The 25,996-nt window shown below is 36.7% G+C and overlaps 4 long non-coding RNA genes across 13 annotated transcripts; 2 read left to right on the top strand and 2 right to left on the bottom strand.

Moving 5' to 3' along the window:
* The first annotated feature begins 1,561 nt into the window (after nucleotides 1–1,561).
* On the top strand, nucleotides 1,562–4,293 carry LOC122305893. Of its 3 annotated transcripts, XR_006241341.1 has the most exons (4): nucleotides 1,562–1,648; nucleotides 1,964–2,068; nucleotides 2,745–2,936; nucleotides 3,943–4,293. It is a non-coding gene; the product is annotated as an uncharacterized LOC122305893 (long non-coding RNA). The 3 variants fall into 3 exon arrangements; XR_006241335.1 differs by having other exon boundaries at nucleotides 1,568–2,068; nucleotides 2,846–2,936; XR_006241329.1 differs by having other exon boundaries at nucleotides 1,568–2,068.
* A 2,980-nt stretch (nucleotides 4,294–7,273) lies between these two features.
* LOC122305815 lies at nucleotides 7,274–10,459 on the bottom strand. The gene is made up of 2 exons (XR_006241255.1): nucleotides 7,633–10,459; nucleotides 7,274–7,545 (listed from the first exon to the last, which is right to left on the bottom strand). It is a non-coding gene; the product is annotated as an uncharacterized LOC122305815 (long non-coding RNA).
* Nucleotides 10,460–10,856: 397 nt separating this feature from the next.
* Nucleotides 10,857–12,002, bottom strand: LOC122305808. The gene is made up of 2 exons (XR_006241253.1): nucleotides 11,225–12,002; nucleotides 10,857–11,133 (listed from the first exon to the last, which is right to left on the bottom strand). It is a non-coding gene; the product is annotated as an uncharacterized LOC122305808 (long non-coding RNA).
* A 7,236-nt stretch (nucleotides 12,003–19,238) lies between these two features.
* On the top strand, nucleotides 19,239–25,351 carry LOC122305776. 8 transcript variants are annotated; one of them, XR_006241247.1, is made up of 8 exons: nucleotides 19,239–20,079; nucleotides 20,264–20,382; nucleotides 20,476–20,589; nucleotides 20,670–20,732; nucleotides 20,825–20,839; nucleotides 20,968–21,033; nucleotides 21,687–21,738; nucleotides 24,642–25,351. It is a non-coding gene; the product is annotated as an uncharacterized LOC122305776 (long non-coding RNA). The 8 variants fall into 8 exon arrangements; XR_006241246.1 differs by having other exon boundaries at nucleotides 20,825–20,890; XR_006241248.1 differs by lacking the exons at nucleotides 20,825–20,839; nucleotides 20,968–21,033 and having other exon boundaries at nucleotides 19,240–20,079; nucleotides 24,760–24,885; nucleotides 25,042–25,351.
* The last annotated feature ends 645 nt before the right edge of the window (nucleotides 25,352–25,996 follow it).

Here is a 25,996-nt window from a genome sequence, read left to right as displayed (position 1 = left end):
TCATGGTTTAAATCTCTCAAGCCCCAAAACAGAGTGCATAGCAGAATTTTCTGGAAAAAACTCTGTTGAACATTTTCCAGCTAACTAACTAATAGCTATGGTTGTCAAAAGATTAAGTATTCTACTATGACCAAGTTGTAGATGAAAATCAACTAATAGTGGTTTTTGAAAAAGATTAAAGATTAGCATATGAATCAAACCCGAATTTTTATAATTAAGTAAGCTTATTAAAGAAAATGTTTTGAAGACATTACAAACATTAGCATGGACATATTTGCAAAAAATATAACAACTACTTTCAAGCAACCAAGCAGCTCAAAATTGATATTAACAAGCATCAACATTTTATGCAAAGATGAAAAAATATTCTTAGCTGTTCTTGATTTTATTTAAAGCATGTATGGACAATGTAAAGAAACAACAGGTTTGCTTTTTCCCCAATTTCTTTCCCTAAATCTAGCCCTAAGACTAACTCTCAATTGAACAGATTCTATGAATGGGACAAAGATAGCACTGTGATATATCAATGATTGAAACAAAAATATACTTTGAGGTTCAACATTTGACAATACGAATCTACCAAGATTCAAAATCAACCTATTTTAGCGATGATATGCACAACATCGGCAGATCACAAGATAAAAATAAAATAAAAAAACAAAAAAAGGACAAAAACCCCTAACTGAGATTTGTGCATGTCATCCAACAATCCAAATAACCACTGAAATGGCCCTATGTTCACGCATGTTACTAATCAATAATGATTTCCACCTGTGGATTGAGAAAAATACCTCGCACAATCTGAGTAGAGGTACCGAATAGTGGATTTTGCCCAACAGAGCCCAACACAAACTAGTTTGCCTCGTTTTAGCTGTTTTGTTTGGGACTTCTGGCCCCTTTGTTTCGGACTAACACTTCAACAAGAGGTTAGCCCCTTCCCAATCACAACAGAGGGCTTCGTTTGGCAGGGGTACTGTGTGTGTACATCGTGGTTCTGACTAAATGGGGATTATATTTTTGGTAGCCGAAGTACTACTCGGTTCAGAATGTGGAAGATTTGAAGGGGGTATTGTGTGGGCAAGCTAATGGGTAAGCCATTCGATGGAGGCACAGAGGTTGGTTTTGGAAGGAAACGACGACAAAGCTTCAACCACACAAGAAAATGTAGTGGAGGAATCGAGATGGAGCTTTGTGGGTATTCGAAAATGGGGATTATCGCAGCGAATTAGTATGGAGTGAACGGAGGGATTTCGGTTGCAGTTTCTCTCAAGCTCGATGAAAACCAAACGGAGAAGAGGGGGTAGCCAGACTGACTAAGTCGCGGGCAGGAGGGGAAATAAAGTGGCAATTTTGGCGCCCGTATATTTATTAATATATGGCAGCGAATTATTTCGCCGCTAAATGCATAGTAAGTCGTTGGGATAACTTAAGTGACACACCTCGCCACTAATTAAGTTAAATTTGGCAACGATTATGAAATCGCCGCTATAACTCATATAATGCGGCGATATTTTTTGCATCATTTAAAAAATCGCTGGGAAAAGCCCAGATTCTTGTAGTGCTTCGTACCTGGTTCAAGTCCTCCCGCTACCCATTATAGTTTAATAGCTTGCCTCATCCAGTTGAGGGCCTGAATGCTGATTTCAAAGTATGTGTGTAGTTTTTGCACTTGATGAATAATATATTGTAAGTATATATATCATCAAGGCTTTTGCTGGCAGATGATATTTTTTAAAGGGCTTATTGGCATTTTGTTGTTTACTTTTGTGAAAAAGGAAGTTTCCTGTATTTATCCACCCCCTCACTTTTTATATGTGGAACCTTCAAATGATGAAGACCCACATCATTGTTGCTGTTGGTAACAAAACGTCAATAGGTTACTCATCTGCTTTAGTGTTTCCCCTGCATTTCAAATCTTACAACTCAGTTTGCATCTTACTCCATCTTTTTAGTATCCAAACAGGTGGGTAGCGCAACTGCTGTTTTTCAGACAGGCATATGCTCAGCTAGGCATTTTTTTGGTTCTCTTGGCTTCCTCTGTTCTTGTTATCACATGGCTCAAATTAAGGTGAGTCATAAATTGATAAACAGCTACTACTTGTCTAGTAGGTACTTAAAAGTTGACAAATGCTTTTTTCTCCCTTATTTTAATCATTACCTCGTTGTGCATGCATACTGATGTGGTACGTATGAATTTTAGGTGGAAAGATTATCAGTAGTAATAAATGCTATTTTCTTGCACTCCATTCACCTATTTTAGTATTGGTGCCAGGTTATCTATATTGTCATGGGTTTTATGTGCTGTGAGGTGCTTGAAAGAGTTATGGAAGAACATCTTAAGTTATAAGTATACAAAGTACATTAATAAGAGAATATACTTAAGCCATGTTCATTCTTAAAGAAGAGTTAAGGAGACAATAAAAGAAAATAGTCATTGAGAGAGATTTTAGGCTAGTGGTAAATTATTTTCACAACCTGTACCCAAGCTAATATGATAACAGTTAAATTTCCATTTGTACTTTTATTTGAAAGAGTAGCGAAATGGTCTGAAATCTATCCATATAGGAGTGCCAATAACATGCATATTAAGTTTCCGGCTATGAAATATAAAGCCTTGACTACTGGCTTCCAGACCATTAATACCATGTTCTGTGATTGGGAAAAAAATCTATTCAATATCAGAGATTTCACTCTTATAAAATCGATTACTTAGAATATTAATGAAATGCATCTTATTTTTTCAGAACTATTACATTGTTGATGGAAGTAGCTTTGCTAGTCAATGTAATAGTGGATATTTGCTCAATATCCAATATTTAACCAAACGAATATCTTACTCATCAAGGGGCCCAGTGCTGCGATCCAAAATGCATGAATTTGTTGGGGAAGAGAAGAATGATGATCCTTAGGTGCAGTGTTCTCTACAACTGGAAAAGGTACTCAAATCTCATTTAAAAGTCAAATTTGAAATATAAACTCTTGAGAATTGTGAAATTTTTCCATACTCGTCCAGTTATTGAAATATAAACTCCTTTTTTAAAGCTTTGCTGTCCTCATAGAAATTCATTGAAATTATTTCGTGTGCCTGGATTGTTTAGTGGTAATATAGATGAGACAACCAAGGGGTTATCTTGCCCTATTGTGACATTATCATACGTCATCACACATAGTTTCACGTGATTCACATACATGACTCCCAATCTAGATAGGCATTAAAAGGGAATTGGTTGAGGTTTTAATAAATTCTGCAGTACCCATAATGCATTATGTTCAATATTAACCAGCGTGAGAATTAGCCACATTTACTGGGGGGGGGGGGGTGGTGTGTGGGTTTTTATGTATATATGCTTATATGAATTAGATAGGCACATGGTTGCACACATTCCACTTGACCATGCATTTGATCATTAGCCTAAGTGTAGACTTTTTTTAAGCTACTTGTTGACCATTTTATCTATCGAAAAAATTGAATAAGTTAACCCTGGATTTTTTGTTTTCCTCTTGTAACCAATATTGACTACACCACCTAGGATAATGGTGGACATTTTCCATCTAAAAATGTTTAGGTTAGGTGAAAGAAACTGCCGACGCTTCCAAAATAAAATTATAGTATTTGAAATTTCCCTTTTGCATGCCAAAATTATCAGTATAATGCATGGTTTGGGTGTGTCAAAGTTTGATTTGTTTTTTTTTGCAAAAATCATTTTCCATCTAAAAATGTTTAGGCAATTAAAGAAATTTCACAAATAAATCTTCACCTATTCCTAATTATAATGCAAAAATAAACAAATGTCAACTTGAAATGTTCAATTCCAGATGTAGATTTTCTGTAGATATTTTTGTTTGTCTTTCATTTAAAAAAAAGTGCTTTATATTCATGTCATTGTAAAATTACTTGCATGGCTTTAGTAATGGTTGTTCTTTTATTCACTCTTACATTAGGCATCAGACAAAAAGGGGTGGTTTGATATTCACAGCGGTGATATAGCCAAGCTTGGGCTGAGCTATATGACAACGTCAGTTTTCGCGCATCATGTTTGCCACATTTCTTGATCAAAAGTGATATGTAGAACTGTGGGTGCCAGCGTGAATGAAAAGTCCCACAGAAATAGAGATAACCAAAATTGGTAGCCCTTGGTTTTAATGATAATAGAGTATAGTAAATATTTATAATGGTGATGTTTTGTGTATTATATAAAAATTAGCTCAGCTTGTACTTGATATGACTTCCATAATGCACCACCTAGTGTAAAAATATATATCATGCATGGTTGAATTGACGCTTGATCGATATTATTGAGTTGTTCAGAATGGTTGAAGAGATATTTGTTGATGTATGGATATATTTGTGTATATATGGTTCGTTAGTTGATCATGTCAATCAAGTACATTTGGGTTCATGGGTTGAAAATAGTAACCCAGTATTCATACTAGGTCTTATAGTGAAAATGAGACCCAGTAAAAATAATGAGTTAATAACAATTCCATTTACAGGTTTTTCTAGCGATTTTTCAATCGCCGTTAATACGTTAAAAAACAACACAAAAAATAATGGCATCGATAAAAATAATGCCAAAATCCAATTCCGGCAATTTCTTCATCGCCGGGAAACTTCTTTAAGAAAGGAAAATTATATACCGGCGATGAAGAAATCGCTGTAATATCAATTACCAACGATTTATTCCTCACCGGTATATAATTTCAAAACGGTAGTATATATTCTGGCGATTAAAAAATTGCTATCAAATTATTTGACAGCGATTTCTTCATCGCCAGCAAACTAATTTTATAATGAAAAAATTAGTTGGCGGCAATGGAAAAATCACTGGGAAATTAATTTCAAAACGGTAAATTAATTGCCGACGATGGAGAAATCGCTGGGAAATTATATGACAGTGATTTCTTAATCGCCGAAAAATTAATTTTAAAACAGTTAAATTCCTTGGCAGCGATGGAAAAGTCGCTGTCAAATTATATGACAGCGATTTTTTAATCGGCAGAAAATTAATTTCAAAACGGTAAATTAATTACCGACAATGGAGAAATCGCTAGGAAATTATATGACAGTGATTTCTTAATCGCCGAAAAATTAATATCAAAACGGTGAAATTCCTTGGTGGCGATGGAAAAATCGCTGTCAAATTATATGACAGCGATTTCATAATCGCCGGTAAATGAATTAGAAAAAGGGTAAATTAATTGCCGGCGAATAAAAAATCGCTAGGAAATTATATGACAACGATTTCTCCATTGCCGCCATGTAATTTTCTGTTATCAAATTAATTTTCCGACGATGAAGAAATTACTGTCATATAATTTCCTGGCGATATCTCCATCACTGGCAATTAATTTACTGTTTTGAAATTATATGGTGACGATAGAAAAATTGCTGCCAAATAGTAGTGCACATTAGGCGGCGATTTTGGGAGTTCGCGACAATATATAGGAAGTGGCTTAATAATACTGACGATTGTGCGGTGAGTATAAAATCGCTGGGATATTAATTTGGCAGGAATTTGTAGGCATTTTTCAGCGATTTTAAATCGCCACGAAAAGTGCCATATGTTGTAATGAAAAGAACATGAAGTACTATACTGATTAATTAAAAACATCACGGAGCAAACATCCTGATGATTTTCAGCATTGTCGACGTTGGGGCAGAACAATAATAAAAGGCCGGAAATGCAGCTTAATAACAAATGAAAAAAGGCCATGCATTACTACATGCACCTAGTTAGCTAGCTACTTAATGCGGCATGCATGGTGAAGTACTGAGGTACCCTTCTGATATAATAAGCCATAAAAGAGTCACGTACGTACACACAACTTGGTACTACTTCTAGATACAGTACTACAACTGCCGGAATAGGGGCGAATTATCATGAGATACTCGATCTCTCGCCCAAAACAAGGCTGCCGGGCCCCACACACACACACACATATATATATATACACACACATACATACTTGGTCATGAACATTTGATCTAGATATGTAGTATTTATACAAGCTGTCATTTTTTTATGCAAATATGTTAAATTTTATGGCCGATCGTGGAGGACGACGTTATCGTGCTTCGTGCATGCACATGATCAGAGGCGCCCAAGAGTTACTGACTGCATGCCGTACGTGGTGATCTGTGTTAAGTGAAGTGGGCCGGTTCTGATCGTCAAGTTCAGGTTACGGTTGCTAGCTGTTCAAGCAAATTACGCATCACATGCAGTCCCTGATGCACAGCCAGCAGCTAGCTAGTACAGAGACTGCTCAAGCAACACCTGCATTACATGCAGGTCATACAGCAATTAAGGCGCAGCAAGCAGCTGGCCATGCAGCACGTAGTGCGCAGACTGCACACAATGTAGACTCTGTCCAGAATATGCAGAAGCACTCAACGGCTAGAGCATCTTCCAGAATACTCTCAAATCATCCATTGTAGCAGTAGCATCTTTTATTTATTAACCGTACATTTTTCAGTTGTACATGTATAGATATAGGGGTTTGCCTCATTGTAAAGTTGGGGGAAAATTATTACAGGGAAACCTTTGTTTCAGCACTAGCTAGCTTCAGGAGTAGTAGTCATGAAATTAGTGGGTGGGCGAGTCCGCCGTAACAGTTTGACGCTCAATTAATTAATTGTTTAATTACCTTTGGCTGCCTAAATTAGATCAACCCGATTCGAACGTCATTGATTTACTCATATAATTTATTATTAATAAGTTATTAATTGGGATCTTGGTGCATATCCAAATTGATATGGAAATTCTTTTCTCATAAATCATTCAAAATAATATCCTTTATTTTCTTTCAAATAATATATTTATACTCATTTTTGCGGCCTTATTAGTAAATATTTAATTTGGAGTTTAGAAGTGATTCCGAATTTATTTTTTACCCGATGTTTTGTAAGATTCTTGTTTATTTATGTATTTCTTTCTCATACAATAATTTAGATTTTTCTATTTTTAAAACATTTTCATAATTTCAAGTTTTGTAGCTATTTATAAAGTCCAGCTTGTGCGTTTTATAAAATAATTCTAAATTTAAATATTAATCAATATTATTCAGAGTCTTATCTGTGTTTTGAAAAAATCTCGTAATTTCTTTGTGAATTATCTGTTGAAACTAACGTCATTATTTTGTCCGACATAAGAAAAATTTCCACATGTTACGATGTACGTGTAGTGGCAAGGTGCAACCTTTTGTGCTAATCGATGATGTCGGGTGTCGATATATAAAAGAAAATTAAGGTTAAAACAAAATGCAAGACCAAGAATAGCATAATTAGCTAGATTTCATTGAAAACCCAACAAATTGATGAAAGCCACAAATTACAACGCCTTATTGTCCGTATGGACACTCGTCCAAAGTTACAACATAACTAAATCGAGCGGAAACTAGAATAATACAGGTTTTTGTTTTTTTTACAAGAAATAGGCTGGAAGAAAATTCAACCCTAGCTAGCTACAACCAGAAATTCTTAATTGGCAATTGAAGCACAACACCATTATTAATGATACATCTAAACGCAGATAATGAAGTCATTTCCTGCACATGCAACGATCAATGAGAACATATATATATATATATATATGCATGCAACATATATACATGCAGGGAGACTAAGAAATTGACCTAGTTATGGATGGTGCCCACTACCAGGAGGGCTGGGACCTTCAGTTGTTGGCCTGAAATCAGTGATCATGGCATGAGCCGGAGACGGCGGGGGAGGTGCCACACCTTCGCCAGCTGCTGCTGTAGGAGGAGACAGTAATATGGCTTCATGAGTAATTGCATCGCTCGTGGCCGTCATGTCACGATGATCATCGTGGAACTTACCTCCGTGCCTATTAATTTCCTTTTCATGGATTTTGTCATGAGTTTGGAGCATTTGAAATTCGTTATTCTTCCCTACAAGCAAACGCATTCCTTCAATGAACCGAGTTTCTTGGGTGAAAATCAAAACAAAGAAAACACAGGCGGAGATTAAAATTGTGTTTTGGGCCATGGATCAGGCTGGGAGATTGAAAGACAACTGGTTATATGAGAAGAAAGCGAGAGAGATGGGAATAACCAAATCAGCTAAATTAAGCAGGCTGGTAGTTGCCTAGCTAGAGACTGAAGTAGTTATATCTGCTAAGCCTATAAGTTTCCAAGAAACTTAAAGCAACCTCGGCGTATGAATTGCCTGAAGCCTTAGCTCTGGCAATATTTATAGAGTTTACAAGGATAGATCTAGAGATAATGCGACAAGTGGAACTTCCGATCCATGCATTTGCAAACACAACAAGAGCCTATAGTAAATGTAATGGGTAAAATTGATAGAATATTACAATGAGTGAGCCTAGAGCAATTCTTTCGTACTGAACATATAAAAGCCACACTTGACATCCCCAGACTCAGACCAGAGAAATATTTTAGCAATTAAAATCATTTCATGAATATAAATTTATTAATTAATACCATGGTTTAATATAATACCTCATATTGTAAAATCATTCTAATTATAAAATAAATTTAATATATTATGTAAATTTACATCAATTTATAAATTTAACTTTATAAGATCTTTTTATATATGACTCTAACATTATATATGATGATATAAAAAGATCCTCATGTGTGTCTCTTTATAATTAGCTCATAAAACTTTTGTTTATAATTAATTATAAAATCTCAACAAAAGTCATAGTGGCTTGACTGCATTTCATTTCCATCCTGATCTAATTATTAATTACTATTCTATTCAAGAAAAGAAACTCTAATGCGTGGCTGCGCGCGACAGACGAAATGAAAAGTACTACTGGCATATAATGCCGAACTCTTTGGTGATTCTTTTATATATTCCCTTTTTTTATTTCTTCGGTTGCACATAATTTCTTTTGATCATTAAAGGTCATCTTTGAATAAGATTCTAATACTACATACGCTCATGATGATGTCCCAACTTACTTGTGGCGGCCAATAAATCTGGCCACACGATCACTTAATGCAAATATGCTAAATTTTATGGCCGATCGTGGACGACGACGTTATCGTGCTTCGTGCATGCACATGATCGGAGGCGCCCAAGAGTTACTGACTGTATGCCTTACGTGGTGATCTGTGTTAAGTGAAGTGGTTCTGATCACCAAGTTCAGGTTACGGTTGCTAGCTGTTCAAGCAAATTACTCATCACATGCAGTCCCTGATGCACAGCCAGCAGCTAGCTAGCACAGAGACTGCTCAAGCAACACCTGCATTACATGCAGGTCACACAGCACGTAAGGCGCAGCAAGCAGGCCATGCAGCACGTAGTGCGCGTGTTACGTGAAGTGGTTCTGATCATCAAGTTCAGGTTACGGTTGCTAGCTGTTCAAGCAAATTACTCATCACTTGCAGTCCCTGATGCACAGCCAGCAGCTAGCTAGTATAGAGACTGCTCAAGCGACACCTGCATTACATGCAGGTCACACAGCACGTAAGGCGCAGCAAGCAGGCCATGCAGCACGTAGTGCGCGTGTTCAGTGAAGTGGTTCTGATCATCAAGCTAGCTGTTCAAGCAAATTACTCATCACATGCAGTCCCTGATGCACAGCCAGCAGCTAGCTAGTACAGAGACTGCTCAAGCAACACCTGCATTACATGCAGGTCACACAGCACGTAAGGCGCAGCAAGCAGGCCAGGGAGCACGTAGTGCGCAGACAGCACACAATGTAGACTCTGTGCAGAATATGCACCACCACTCAACAGCTAGAGCATCTTCCAGAATACTCTCAAATCATCATCCATTGTAGCAGTAGCATCTTTTATTTATTTATGAGTACTGCTACATCACAAATGTATCCCACAAAAACAATTTTAGACACTGATATGACTTTATCTGATACGTTAGATTTATTTTATAATAAAAGTAACTTTACAATATGACGAACTATGCATATTAAGCTACATCAATTTGTGGAATTATTTTTGTATAATTCCTTTGTGATTAGAGTATTTTCTATTATTTTCTTTTATTTATGAACGGTACATTTTTCAGCTGTAAAGAATATTCTTCTTTACACTGACTGTTCATGTATAGATATAGGGGCTCTGCCTTATTGTAAAGTTGGGAGAAAATTATTATAGGGAAACTTTCGTTTCAGCACTAGCGAGCTTCAGGAGTAGTAGTCATGAAATTAGTGGGTGGGCGAGTCCGCCGTAACAGTTTGACGCTCAATTAATTAATTGTTTAATTACCTTTGGCTGCCTAAATTAGATCAACCCGATTCGAACGTCATTGATTTACTCATATAATTTATTATTAATTAGTTATTAATTGGGATCTCGGTGCATATCCAAATTGATATAGAAATTCTTTTCTCTCAAATCATTTAAAATAATATCATTTATTTTCTTTCAAATAATATATTTATACTCATTTTTGCGGCCTTATTAGTAAATATTTAATTTCGAGTTTAGAAGTGATTCTGAATTTATTTTTTACCTAATGTTTTGTAAGATTCTTTATTATTTATGTATTTCTTTCTCGTACAATAATTTAGATTTTTCTATTTTTAAAACATTTTCATAATTTCAAGTTTTGTAGCTATTTATAAAGTCCAGCTTGTGCGTTTCGTAAAATAATTTTAAATTTAAATATTAATCAATATTATTCAGAGTCTTATCTGTGTTTTGAAAAAATCTCGTAATTTCTTTGTGAATTATCTATTGAAACTAACCTGCAGCATAATCATTATTTTGTCCGACATAAGAAAAATTTCCACATGTTACGATGTACGTGTAGTGGCAAAGTGCAACCTTTTGTGCTGATCGATGATGTCGGGTGTCGATATATAAAAGAAAATTAAGGTTAAAACAAAATGCAAGACCAAGAATAGCATAATTAGCTAGATTTCATTGAAAACCCAACAAATTGATGAAAGCCACAAATTACAACGCCTTATTGTCCGTATGGACACTCGTCCAAAGTTACAACATAACTAAATTGAGCGGAAACTAGAACTAGAATAATACAGGTTTTTGTTTTTTTACAAGAAATAGGCTGGAAGAAAATTCAACCCTAGCTAGCTACAACCAGAAATTCTTAATTGGCAATTGAAGCACAACACCATTATTAATGATACATCTAAACGCAGATAATGAAGTCATTTCCTGCACATGCAACGATCAATGAGAACATATATATATATATATATATATATGCATGCAACATATATACATGCAGGGAGACTAAGAAATTGACCTAGTTATGGATGGTGCCCACTACCAGGAGGGCTGGGACCTTCAGTTGTTGGCCTGAAATCAGTGATCATGGCATTAGCTGGAGACGGCGGGGGAGGTGCCACACCTTCGTCAGCTGCTGCTGTAGGAGGAGACAGTAATATGGCTTCATGAGTAATTGCATCGCTCGTGGCCGTCATGTCACGATGATCATCGTGGAACTTACCTCTGTGCTTATTAATTTCCTTTTCATGGATTTTGTTATGAGTTTGGAGCATTTGAAATTCGTTATTCTTCCCTACAAGCAAACGTATTCCCTCAATGAACCGAGTTTCTTGGGTGAAAATCAAAACAAAAAAAAGACAGGCGAAGATTAAAATTTTGTTTTGGGCCATGGATCAGGCTGGGAGATTGAAAGACAACTGGTTATATGAAAAGAGAGTGAGAGAGATGGGAATAACCAAATCAGCTAAACTAAGCAAGCTGGTAGTTGCCTAGCTAGCTAGAGACTGAAGTAGTTATATTTGCTAAGCCTATAAGTTTCCAAGAAACTTAAAGCAACCTCGGCGTATGAATTGCCTGAAGCCTTAGCTCTGGCGATATTTATAGAGTTTACAAGGATAGATCTAGAGATAATGGGACAAGTGGAACGTCCGATCCATGCATTTGCAAACACAACAAGAGCCTATAGTAAATGTAATGGGTAAAATTGATAGAATATTACAGTGAGTGAGCCTAGAGCAATTCTTTCATACTGAACATATAAAAGCCACGCATGACATCCCCAGACTCATACCAGAGAAATATTTTAGCAATTAAAATCATTTCATGAATATAAATTTATTAATTAATACCATAGTTTAATATAATACGTCGTATTATAAAATCATTCTAATTATAAAATAAATTTAATATATTATTTAAATTTACATCAATTTATAAATTTAACTTTATAAGATTTTTTATGACTCTAACATTATATATGATGATATAAAAAGATCCGCATGTATGTCTCTTTATAATTAGCTCATAAAACTTTTGTTTATAATTAATTATAAAATCTCAGCAAAAGTCATAGTGGCTTGACTGCATTTCATTTCCATCCTGATCTAATTATTAATTACTATTCTATTCAAGAAAAGAAACTCTAATGCGTGGCTGCGCGCGACAGACGAAATGAAAAGTACTACTGGCATATAATGCCGAACTCTTTGGTGATTCTTTTATATATTCCCTTTTTTTATTTCTTCGGTTGCACATAATTTCTTTTGATCATTAAAGGTCATCTTTGAATAAGATTCTAATACTACATACGCTCATGATGATGTCCCAACTTACTTGTGGCGGCCAATAAATCTGGCAACACGATCACTTCATGCAAATATGCTAAATTTTATGGCCGATCGTGGAGGACGACGTTATCGTGCTTCGTGCATGCACATGATCGGAGGCGCCCAAGAGTTATACTGACTGTATGCCGTACGTGGTGATCTGTGTTAAGTGAAGTGGTTCTGATCATCAAGTTCAGGTTACGGTTGCTAGCTGTTCAAGCAAATTACTCATCACATGCAGTCCCTGATGCACAGCCAGCAGCTAGCTAGTATAGAGACTGCTCAAGCAACACCTGCATTACATGCAGGTCACACAGCACGTAAGGCGCAGCAAGCAGGCCATGCAGCACGTAGTGCGCGTGTTCAGTGAAGTGTTTCTGATCATCAAGCTAGCTGTTCAAGCAAATTACTCATCACATGTAGTCCCTGATGCACAGCCAGCAGCTAGCTAGTACAGAGACTGCTCAAGCAACACCTGCATTACATGCAGGTCACACAGCACGTAAGGCGCAGCAAGCAGGCCATGGAGCACGTAGTGCGCAGACAGCACACAATGTAGACTCTGTGCAGAATATGCACCACCACTCAACAGCTAGAGCATCTTCCAGAATACTCTCAAATCATCATCCATTGTAGCAGTAGCATCTTTTATTTATTTATGAGTACTGCTACATCACAAATGTATCCCATAAAAACAATTTTAGACACTGATATGACTTTATCTGATACGTTAGATTTATTTTATAATAAAAATAACTTTACAATATGACGAACTATGCATATTAAGCTACATCAGTTTGTGGAATTATTTTTATATAATTTCTTTGTGATTAGAATATTTTCTGTTATTTTCTTTTATTTATTAACTGTACATTTTTCAGCTGTAAAGAATATTCTTCTTTACACTGACTGTTCATGTATAGATATAGGGGCTCTGCCTTACTGTAAAGTTGGGGGAAAATCATTATAGGGAAACTTTCGTTTCAGCACTAGCTAGCTTCAGGAGTAGTAGTCATGAAATTAGTGGGTGGGCGAGTCCGCCGTAACATTTTGACGCTCAATTAATTAACTGTTTAATTACCTTTGGCTGCCTAAATTAGATCAACCCGATTCGAACGTCATTGATTTACTCATATAATTTATTATTAATTAGTTATTAATTAGGATCTTGGTGCATATCTAAATTGATATGGAATATAATTCCTTTCTCTCAAATAATATATTTATACTCATTCTTGCAGCATTATTAGTAAATTTTTTATTTCAACTTTAGAAGTAATTCTGAGTTTGATTTTTAACAAATTTTTTGTAAGATTCTTGTATGTTTATGTATTTATTTTTCATACAATAATTTAGATTTTTCTATTTTTGAAAAATTTTCATAATTTCGAATTTTGTATTATTTATAAAATTTTCATAATTTCGAATTTTGTAGCTATTTATAAAGTCCAACTTGTGCATTTTATAAAATAATTTCAAATTTAATTATTAATCAGTATTATTCATAGTCTTATCAGTGTTTTGGAAAAATCTCATATTTTCTCTGTAAATTATCTGTTGAAACTAGCCTGCAACATAATCGTTATTCTGTCTGACATCAGATCAATTTCCACAAGTTACCACGTATGTGTAGTGGCAAAGTGCAACCTTTTGTGCTGATCAATGATGTTGGGTATCGATATATAAACGAAAATTAAGGCTAAAGCAAAATGCAAGACCAAGAATAGCATAATTAGCTAGATTTCATTGAAAACCCAACAAATTGACGAAAGCCACAAATTACAACGCCTTATTGTACGTATGGACACTTGTCCAAAGTTACAACATAACTAAATAGAGTGGAGACTAGAAAAATACAGGTTTTTGTTTTTTGGACAAGAAACAGGCCAAAAGAAAATTCAACCCTAGCTAGCTACAACCTTAAATTCTTTATTGGCAATTGAAGCACAACACCATTATTAATGATTCATCTAAATGCAGATAATGAAGTCATTTCCTGCACATACTGTTAAGGAAACTGTTAAGGAAACCTTACCATAATTCTAGGCTCATTTAGTTGTCCTTAATTCAAGCAATTCTATTGTATAGATTGATTTAGTTTCCTTTTATTTTACCATTCGTCATTATGTACATGATTTGTAAATGATTCAGATATAGTAAATATATAAAGAGATCACTCACCACATTCGGTTGTGTGGTGGTTTTGCAAATCCTCTCATGATATCAAGAGCCTTCTTGAATTAACATCCCCGATCCTCTCTTCCCTCATGGCTGTCGAACCCAACTCCACCCTTCTCCCCTTCAACACCACGATCCACATGGTTACCATCAAGCTTTCCTCTTCTAATTACCTTCTATGGAAGAGTCAATTACTTCCTCTCCTTGAGAGCCAAGCCTTGTTAGGCTATGTGGATGGAACTCTAGAAATCCCTTCACGGTTTGACCCACCCACCTCTCAGACACCCAATATCAAACACTTGGAGTGGAAGCAAACGGATCAACGTCTCCTCAGACTCCTCCTCTCCTCCCTCACTAAGGAAGCCATGGCTAAGGTCGTGGGTTTGTCCACCTCCAGTGAGGTGTGGCTTGCCCTCGAAAACACCTTCAACCATCGGTCTAAAGCTAGGGAGCTTCGGCTCAAAGATGATCTCCAATTGATGAAGCGCAGCACCCGCACGGTCTCTGAGTATGCCCAAACCTTCAAGTCCCTCTGTGATCAACTTCATGCCATCGAACAACCTATCGATGGCACCGACAAGTCTCACTGGTTCCTTTGAGGGCTTGGGTCTAATTTATCTAATTTTTCCACAGCTCAAATGGCCCTCACTCCCTTGCCCGGTTTTGCTGATCTAGTGTCCAAAGCCGAAAGCTTTGAACTCTTTCAACACTCTCTTGAACCATCGGCTTCTCCAACAGCTACTTTCACAGCAACTCACAATGGTACCTCATGGACACAACAGAGGAATTATTCCTCCCAAAATCAGCAAGGAAATCACAGTGGCCACAACAATTCCAACCACACCCGTGGGTAGTCGAACCAACGAAGTCGTTCGGGCTAGAGCCGCCGTCCACCACGCTGCCAGATCTGCCGGCAAGAAGGTCACTATGCTGACTGCTGCAACCAACATTATGCACGGACAGATTCAGCAGCACACCTTGCCGAGGCCTTCACTTCTTCATGTGGGCTGACTAGGCCCGAGCCCAGTGATTGGTACTTAGATACTAGAGCCTCAGCCCATATGACCAAAGACCCTTCCACTCTGGGCCAGTCCAATAACTATACGGGTAAGGATTGTGTAATTGTAGGGAATGGTGCTTCCCTACCCATTACCCACACCAGTATCACTTCTCCAACTCCCAATCTTCATTTATTGGATGTTTTAGTCGTTTCCTGTCTCACCAAAAATCACCTATCAATTAGTAAATTAACATCTGATTTTTCTCTCTCTGTTACATTTACTAATAATTGTTTTAATGTCCAGAATCGTCAAACGGGAAGGGTGGTGACAACCGGTAAAAAAAATGGTGGCTTGTATGTGCTGGAGAGTGGAAACTCCGCTTTTATTTCCTTTCTTAAAAATAAAGCTCTTCATGCTTCTTATTATTTATGGCATGCTTGTCTTGGATATGTTAATCAATCTATTATTTCTTATTTGAATAAAAACGGTTATCTTTCCCTTACATCTTTATTGCCTTCTCCTGCATTGTGCACTACATGTCAACTTGCCAAAAATCATCGCTTACCTTATGCACGTAATGAAAAAAGATCGTCACATGTGTTGGATCTTATTTATTGCGACATTTGGGGCCCCTCCCCCATCAAATCCACATCGGGCTTCCTATATTATGTCATATTTATTGATGATCACTCTCGATTCACTTGGATTTATCCTTTAAAATTCAAATCTGATTTTTATGATACCTTTATTCAATTTCAAAATTTTGTGAAAAATCAACATTTCACTCATATCAAAATTTTTCAAAGTGATGGTGGTGCAAAATTTACAAACAATCGCTTCAAAGCACGTCTTAGCACCTCAGGTATTCACCACCAATTTTCCTGCCTATACACACCTGCTCAAAATGGTCGCGTTGAAAGAAAACATCGCCATGTGACTGAGACCAGTCTAGCCCTTCTTTTTCACTCTCATATTTCCCCTCGCTTATGGGTTGACACCTTCAACACTGCAGCTTACATTATCAACCGTTTGCCCACACCGCTTCTTGGAGGTAAGTCCCCATTTGAGCTTCTTTACGGTTCCTCACCTAATTATGAAAATTTCCATCCATTTGGTTGTCGTGTTTATCCTTGCTTACGTGATTATATGCCTAACAAATTTTCTCCTTGCAACATTCCCTGTATTTTTCTAGGTTACAGTCCTTCCCGTAAAGGGTTTCGCTGTCTTGACCCCACTACCTCTAGGCTATATATCACCCGTCATGCCCAATTTGATGAACAACATTTCCCCTCTCATATCAGCTCTCAAGCTCAGCCTATATCATCTCTTATTTTTTCCAATTTTCTTGAACCCAGTCCCATCGACCCCCCTCCTATTTTCCCTATGCACCATTCTCTGCACATTACGCCTTCCGGATCCACCCCATGTGTTATTTGTACTAACTCAGTGGATGAGTCCTTGCAGGTTCCTCATTCTATTGTAGGTTCATCCTCATCATTTTTGGATCCTAGACTACCTCCTGTTGAGACTGCCATTGAACATTTTGTTCCTGATCTCCCATCTACTCTAGCATTATCATTGGGTTTTCATCCCATGATCACACGAGCCAAGTCCGGTATCTTTCGGACTCATCATCCGACATATCTCACTATCTTGGAACCCTCTAGACTTCTTTCTACTGTACTTGCATCTACTGAGCCCAAAGGATTCAAATCTACTGCTAAGAATCCTGTCTGGCTTGTTGTTATGGATGAAGAAGTTCACGCTCTACAGACAATCGCACTTGGATCTTGGTCCCTCAACCTGTAAACACCAACATTTTGGGTTCCAAATGGGTGTTTCGGACCAAATATTTACCTGATGGATCCATTGAGCACCTCAAAGCTCGACTTGTTCCCAAAGGTTACACTCAGGTACCTGGACTTGACTACACTGACACTTTTAGTCCAGTTATCAAGGCTACTACTGTTCGTGTTGTCCTTTCTCTTGTAGTTACCAACAGATGGCCTTTTCGTCAACTGGACGTCAAGAATGTTTTTCTCAATGGTAACCTTACTGAAAATGTCTTTATGGAGCAACCTCCTGGATATGTGGATCCTCGCTATCCCAACCATGTTTGTCAGCTGAAGAAAGCACTTTATGGCCTCAAGCAAGCTCCTCATGCCTGGTTTCAGCGGTTTAGTTCTTTTCTTATTACACTTGGTTTTGCTTGTAGCCGTGCTGACACCTCTCTCTTTGTTTTCCAAAGCAGTCTAACACTATTTATTTGCTTCTTTATGTTGATGATATTATCATTATTGGCAACAATCCCTCTCTTCTTGATAGCTTCACTCACAAGCTCAATTCTAAGTTTGCCACCAAAGATTTGGGTTCTCTCAATTATTTTCTTGGTCTAGAAGCCATATCCACTATTAATGATCTTTTTATCAGTCAACTAAAATATGCACGAGACATTCTTACTCGCGTCCACTTGCTTGATAGTAAGTCGGTTCACACTTCCATGGTTGTCTCTCAGCATCTGACTGGTGACGGTCCCCCTTTCTCGGATCCCACTCTTTACAGATCACTTGTTGGTGCCCTTCAATACCTGACCATCACTCGTCTGGACATTGCTTATGCTGTAAATTCTGTCAGCCAATTTTTGCATGCTCTGACTACTGATCATTTTCTTGCTGTCAAACGTATTCTTCACTATGTCAAGGGCACTCTTCATTTTGGTCTCGCCTTCCGCCCCTCTGTTGGTTCTAGTGCTCTAGTTACTTACTCTGATGCTGATTGGGCTGGTTGTTCGGACACTCGTCGCCCCACCTCTGGTTACTCTATTTATCTTGGCAACAATTTGGTTTCTTGGAGTGCCAAGAAGCACCCTACTGTCTCTCGTTCCAGCTGTGAGTCTGAATATCGTGCTCTTCCCACCGCTACGGCTGAACTTCTCTGGCTTTTGCACCTTCTTCAAGACCTCAAGGTCCCCCTCTTACAGAAACCACTCCTGTTATGTGACAATAAAAGTGCTATTTTCTTGAGCTTTAATCATGTTTCTCACAAATGGGCCAAGCACGTTGAGCTTGATCACCATTTTCTTCGAGAGCTTGTGGTTGCTGGCAAACTTCATACATAGTACATTCCTTCTCACCTACAGGTTGCCAATCTCTTCACTAAAAGTGCTCCTATACCTCTCTTTGAATTTTTCCACAACAAGCTTCATGTCTGTTCCAATCCGACGCTCAGCTTGCGGGGGGGTATTAAGGAAACTGTTAAGGAAACCTTACCATAATTCTAGGCTCATTTAGTTGTCCTTAATTCCAGCAATTCTATTGTATAGATTGATTTAGTTTCCTTTTATTTTACCATTCGTCATTATGTACATGATTTGTAAATGATTCAGATATAGTAAATATATAAAGAGATCACCCACCACATTTGGTTGTGTGGTGGTTTTGGAAATTCTCTCATATGCAATGATCAATATATGCATGCAGTATGCATGCAACATATATACATGCAGGAAGAATAAGAAATTGGCCTAGGGATGAATGGGATGCCCAATACCAGGGCTTTGACCTGAATGTGTTGGCCCAAAGTCATTGATCATGGCATGAGCTAGAGGTGGCAGGGGAGGCGCCACACCTTCGTCAACTGCTGATGTACGAGGAGACAGTAATATGGCTTCATGAGTAATTGCATCACTTGTGGCCATCATGTCATGATGATCATCATGGAACTTACCTCCGTGCTTATTAGTTTCCTTTTCATGGATTTTGTTATGAGTTTGGAGTGTTTGAAATTCGTTATTCTTCCCTACAAGCAAACGCCTTCCCTCAATGAACCAAGTTTCTTCGGTGAAAATCAAAACAAAGAAAAGACAGGCGGAGATTAAAATTTTGTTCTGGGCCATGGATCAGGCTGAGAGATTGAAAGACAACTGGTTATACAAGGAGAGAGCGAGAGAGATGGGAAGAACCAAATAAGCTAAATTAAGCAAACTGATAGTTGCCTAGCTTGAGACTAGAGTAATTATATCTGCTAAGCATGTAAGTTTCCAAGAAACTTAAAGCAACCTCAGCATATGAATTGCCTAAAACCTTAGCTCTGGCGATATTTATAGAGTTTACAAGGAGAGATCTAGAGATAATGGGACAAGTGGAACGTCCATGCATGTGCAAACGCAACAACAAGAGCCTACAGTAAATGTAATGGGCCGGCCATTTGATGGTGGAAGATTATTTTCAACCGTATGGGTTTGAGGAAATCAAGGATCTGTTATAAATGGGCATGGGATCACAAAATTGTATACTTCTTCTACCGGATGAAACTAAAAATCAAGACCAGTGAAGGCTGTAGTTGGTCAATTTGAGTATTTTGTACAGGTAGATTTTCATGTTGGGCGTACTCTATCAAAGTAATTAATGTGTGTTTTGTCTCCCGTCGAACTGAATATCTTCTATGTCTATTTAACGCGGAATGTGAAAAGAAGAATGTAGTGATTTCCTTTTTTAATTAGACATGTCATTTAGATATTAGCATTGAAGCTAATTAATGCGACTTTTATAGGAACTGAATTTGCATATGGGCAAACTAGTAGTGGCAAGACTTTCACCATGAATGGCTCTAAAACTGATCCAGGGATTATTTGCTAGGTAGTTAAAGATATATTTGCAAAAATTCAGATGGTAAGCAGGTCCATGAATGTTCCTAATGTTGTATTTATTTATAATGATCTTTTCAATTCTAACCTCTTTTCTGTTGGTGCGTAATAATTTCAGATATCTGACCGTGAATTTCTGATTCGGGTTTCCTATATGGAAATTTATAATGAAGAAATTAATGATCTTTTAGCCGTAGAGAACCAGAAATTGCAAATACATGAGAGTTTGGAGGTTGGTATTGACAGTTTTAGAGTTTAGATGTATAGAATCACTGATTTTTCTTGCCTTTTAGCGTGGGATATTTGGTGCAGGTCTAAGGGAGGAAATTGTTAGCAACGCCGAGCAAGTGTTGAAGCTCATAGATTCAGGAGAAGGTTTGACTTAAACGCATAACTTATTAGCCTTACGCTTCTTACATGTTCTTTTAGTTGGATACGTTTCTTACATGCGTGTTTTTTTTTCCCAGTTAATAGGCACTTTGGTGAGACTAATATGAATGTTCATAGTAGTAGATCACACCAATATTTAGCCAGTATGTCCTTTACATGTTGGTTCTAAAGCTCCACGTAAAACTCTTGGATTTCATGCTACCGTATCTTATATATGAAGGTGATTGAAAGCAAGATGAAGGACAATGGTGGTTTTTTCAATGAAAAATGACGGATAAATTCCGAGGTGAAAGTCTAATTAATCATATAATTTTAGTACAATCTTTGTAAATATATTCATCTAGCTGGACAAACTAAGCTTTCATCTTAAAAGAAAAGAGGTGATAGTCTTTTCTAGCTGTCGGTCTGATATAGTTGATTTTTCACACACCTGTCATTTTATTGCCTTGGTATTATTGAAGAAAACTACTAATATTCTCTAAATTTTCTAGTCTTAACATATGATTTAATGCGCACCTTGTTATCATTATAAATAAGTCTTTAAGCTTGTTTATAGTGCTATTGATAATTTGTTCGATTCTTGGCTGATTCAAAGAGTGGGTAGATGCTATGTATTATATGTGCATAATAAAACTATATCTACTCATACTATGACAGAAATAGTTGCATTCATATGCCATTGGGATTTCAACTGCCGAGAGAAAACCACAGTATAAGAAAGTAGGATTGTATTCACATGTAGAATAAAGGGTGCCAACTGTGCCTTATATACATTTTTTCTTAATAAATGAGGGGAAAAAAGGATGAGAAAGGCAATTTCCCTGATGTGGACTGAAAGCTAGTGATGAACGGAACTTAGCTCAACCATAACTTTTCTATTGTTGCTTTTGTACTCCATCGACACAACTTGATTTCGTAAAGCATTTATCTGTGTTTCAGGTTGGTGAGATAAATGTTTTAACCTTTGAGAAGAAGGGTTTGCGGGGAAAAGGTAAGATCTTTTCCAAGATTTCATTGTGGAATATAAGCTGTTAAGTTATGGGTTGGCACTAATATGTGCAATACAAGGGATTACACATGACGATTTCCAAAACTGAAATGCTCCTTAAATGTAGGAACTGATTGCATTCTATTTGCATGAGAGTCTGAAATGACAGATCAATACCATGGGTAGATCTACTTTTAGAGTAAAAAATCTGAGATGCTGGAGTTTTTGGTTGATGCGAATCAGATTTGCCATAATTCTCGTTCATCTATGTCCTGAAATGATTGAGAAAATGAAACATCTTCCTGTAGTAGACTTGCAAAAAACTATATTCTGAATAGCAAAAAGAAACTGAATTGTAATGGATGTGATGTCCTAGACGTAGAAGTAAGATAAAACCCATGTATCCTTATATTGGTACCGATATCAGCAGTGAAATGGACAGAATCGTCGATACAAATTATAGATAACAAGGAGAATAGTTAACAAAACTGGTTTGTCTTGTTCACTTAGCCGATGGATATATTTTTTGGCAGAAAAAAAAGTCATAGCGTATAAATATGAAGGACAACAATTCTTTTTGTATACACATTAGATTTAGCATATTCTACTAGTTTGAACCAACCCAGCTTTGATGAGGAAACAAAGGATGAACAAATGAAAGTTGATAGTGAACTTTTCTTATTTGTAAGTTGGTGGTTGAATATATTGGTAGCTCGATAGTTAATCAATATGAGGCTTTATGTTATGAGGACCCTGTAAGCACTCATGGCATATTACATTCAAAGCTCCATCTTATTATGCACAGAAGTAACTAGGAGTCTAGGACTATAAATTGTCTTAAAGAAAGAAACAGAGACCAAACACTTCAAAAAAAATGATACAAAGGAGGGAAAAAGTTACATACACGTCTGAAACAGAGACCAAAAGGGCAAAAAAAATGATAGAAAGGAGGGAAAAAGTTACACACACGTCTGGTTGAAACTATTTAATGTAATTACTTTAAGGCAAGTTGTCAAATGTCTTTGACAAGGCATTATTCACGTCAGATTTTAGAAGCCAAAAGGGGGATTAAATAAGCTACCCATTAGGTTATAGGATGGGATCCCTTTACCAGCAAGTTTAGTAGATGAAACACTCTTTACAATCTAAAGCTGGTAGGAAATGGCTATTAAAAAAAGCCTGCAAGCAATTAAAAAAAGAGAGAGAGATCACAGAATTCTAGCACATTACAAGCAATGCAATGAGAAATAATTACTTGTGCATTGTTCAAAGAAGGCTGAGGTCACAGAGACTGCCAGTTGAAACCATGATTCATACATCCTTATGGGAATGTTTAACTAATTTAACTCATTTGACTGAGGAACCATTATGACCTATCTATCTTAAACCTAGAACAACTAGATGATGCTAAAAACAACTGCACATTACTACTCCAGAGTAAATGGCCACATATGGATGCATGCTGAGTAGCCAGACAACATGATAGAACACTTTGTTGGAATAACTGAATATGTTAAGATGTTTTCTCGCTGCATCTATTCAAATGACAATTATTTTCATGAAAATATCCCAAGGGACAAAAATAATGGTTTCTAGAGATATTTCGGGCAAAGAAAGTGGAAAGCATTCATATATTTTATAGAAATCACTTTGACTCGACCACTAGCGAACCCCCACCAAGCCAATTCTATGACTGACTTTGTCAATAAATATTTACCACTTTAACCATTCTTGTAGGGTAAATTGATTCCATTGTTTGAGAGAACAAGAATGCATGAAAAATAATATCTCAACAATCACCAAATCATGCTTCAAATGGTTGTCCTGTTTCCAAAAAGGTCTAGCCAGTAATGTTGAGATGAAATTAATCTCAACAAAAGGCTTCCTATTTTGAAGAAAAGAAACAGAACCAATTATTAATAGTATGCGATTAATTACAATAGCAAGAAGTACAGAACCTCCAACCTTTGGGGGGTCATCACCTATAGAACAAGTGAGTTATGGTTCCACCACGCAGCCCGATGCCATCTAAACATATTGAGATAATAAATTCATATAAAACATCTGCAATATTCTAGTTCTATAGACATAGCACTTCCAAACATAAAAGTCCATTTGTCTGGCAGACACAAAGATCATGAAGTTGCATGCATGTTGGGTTTTTCAACATCAATAACATGGAAACAAAAAAGGTAGAAAATTCCAGTTCTTTTAGTGAAATACTACTCCTATAATGGAACCATTTAGCAAATATTATAACTCAGCTCAGTCTGAATAGATCTTCATATTATGGAACCAGATTTACCAGCCATTAGTGATTTCCTTTTTTAATTAGACATGTCACAAGAAACAATAGAGTTCTGCACATTTGTACACATATACACTACCCTTTTTAAATGCCGGCTCACCCATTATTCATAATACCATGTAATTATTAATAGAGCTCTTAAAAACCAGGTCATCCATTATATATTGATGTGATGTCCATAAGAACTTCCCAGATTATTCAGCCTGAATGTGTAATTATTGTACGAGACATTCTCTTTCCTAGAATGTATTGAGGGATTTTCTTTTGTAAGCACAAGAGGACAAGCATTGATTCGCACAAGCATTGCATTTCATAAATTACTTCTTACTTATCCAATTAAAAAATGAAAGATTCCAAAAAAAAGAAGAATAAACTTGAATTAATGGTCTATACATTCAGCACAATGTATGTTTATTAAAAGGCAGATATGTTACATAGGTTGGGTGTAATAGATTTGTGTCATATATGGCAACTGTTTTTAGAATGCTTTGGCAGATCCATCGATATAAATTTGATGGAGTCATTGCTAAATAATTGCCTGGTCATTTAACTGACTACAAATTAGGAAAATTTATTTGTCCTTTCCTCCTTGTTCAAGTTGCACTTCACTCTTGGGGCTGAATAGTACCAGTGCACTGCCTGTTGTCTCATTTTGTGTTTCCAAGACATACGTTGCATCCGTGTTGGATCTGATTGCTTTGATGAGTGCTTTAAAGGGATTTAAAGTGTATACATGCAACATATGGGGGTGGATCTTCCTACTGCATAGCAAATGAGCAATTGTACCAACTCTGACCATGGAGCAATGATGGGCCCGAGATGCACTTAATACAAAGATTAAGGTAACTGCCTAAAATTGATTTTATGATCAGTTCATTTTCCTCTTTTAAATATTAGTTTTGAGGGTTCATCTTCCAATTACTTGAATATATTATAATTGGGTTTCACTGTTTTCATGATCACCGGAAAATACGGATGTACTGACTTCCATGCAATAGATCAGAAGAGTAATTGAATAGTGATATGGCCATTCAAGCTTGGGCAATCACAAAAATAGGCATCAGTTTTCTATATTCGTGCTCGCCACCTTTGTTAATCAAATGCCCAAAGTGCCCAAGTGTGGGTGGAAATGTCGAAACATAAGTCTCACTTAAAAGTTTCAATGTGTAACTTGGTATAGATTATTTTAGTGATACTACAATCTTCAAATCAATTATATAATAGTGATGATAGTTTATTATGTAATTAATAGCTCAGCTTGTATTTGAGATATGATCAATAAGAATTTCCACCCAATGATAATTTATATATGAGTTTAATTGAATTGACACTCGTGTGAAATTATTGAATTTGATAGAATGGTCTCAGCTATATTTGTTGATGTATGGAAACTTTAATTGATCATGTCAATCAGGTACAATTGGATGAAAAGCATGAAAATTCACCTAATTTTCATGCTTGGGAACTATTAATGAGACCCATGAGACCCAGTAAAAATAATGGGTTATTAAAATTCAATGCTCAAGTTTTGGCGGCGATTTAAAACCCACCATTAAAAAGTTTAAAAACCAAGAAATAAATAGGTACGGGCTGCAATATTCATTTAGCAGCAATTTTCTAATCGCTGCTAAAACAAATTCCAATTTTGAATTTATTTACCAGCGATTCAAAAATCGCTGGCATATTAGATGGCAGCGATTTTTGAATCGCTAGAAATGACATTCTCATTCTAAAATTGATTTGCCAGCAATTCAGAAATCACTACCATTTAATATGCCAGCGATTTTTGAATTGCTGGTAAATAAATTCTAGTTCATAAATTCATTTGGCAGTGAAACTAAAATCGCTGCCATATTATGTCACAGCGATTTTTGAATCGTGCCAAAGTGGAATTTGGTTTTCATTTCTTTTGCCAACGTTTTAGAAATCGTTGCTATTTTATATCCCAGCGAT

The sequence above is a fragment of the Carya illinoinensis genome, chromosome 1 (genome assembly GCF_018687715.1).
Source record: "Carya illinoinensis cultivar Pawnee chromosome 1, C.illinoinensisPawnee_v1, whole genome shotgun sequence".
NCBI lineage: Eukaryota > Viridiplantae > Streptophyta > Magnoliopsida > Fagales > Juglandaceae > Carya > Carya illinoinensis.
This window is presented reverse-complemented; position numbering and strand designations above follow the sequence as displayed.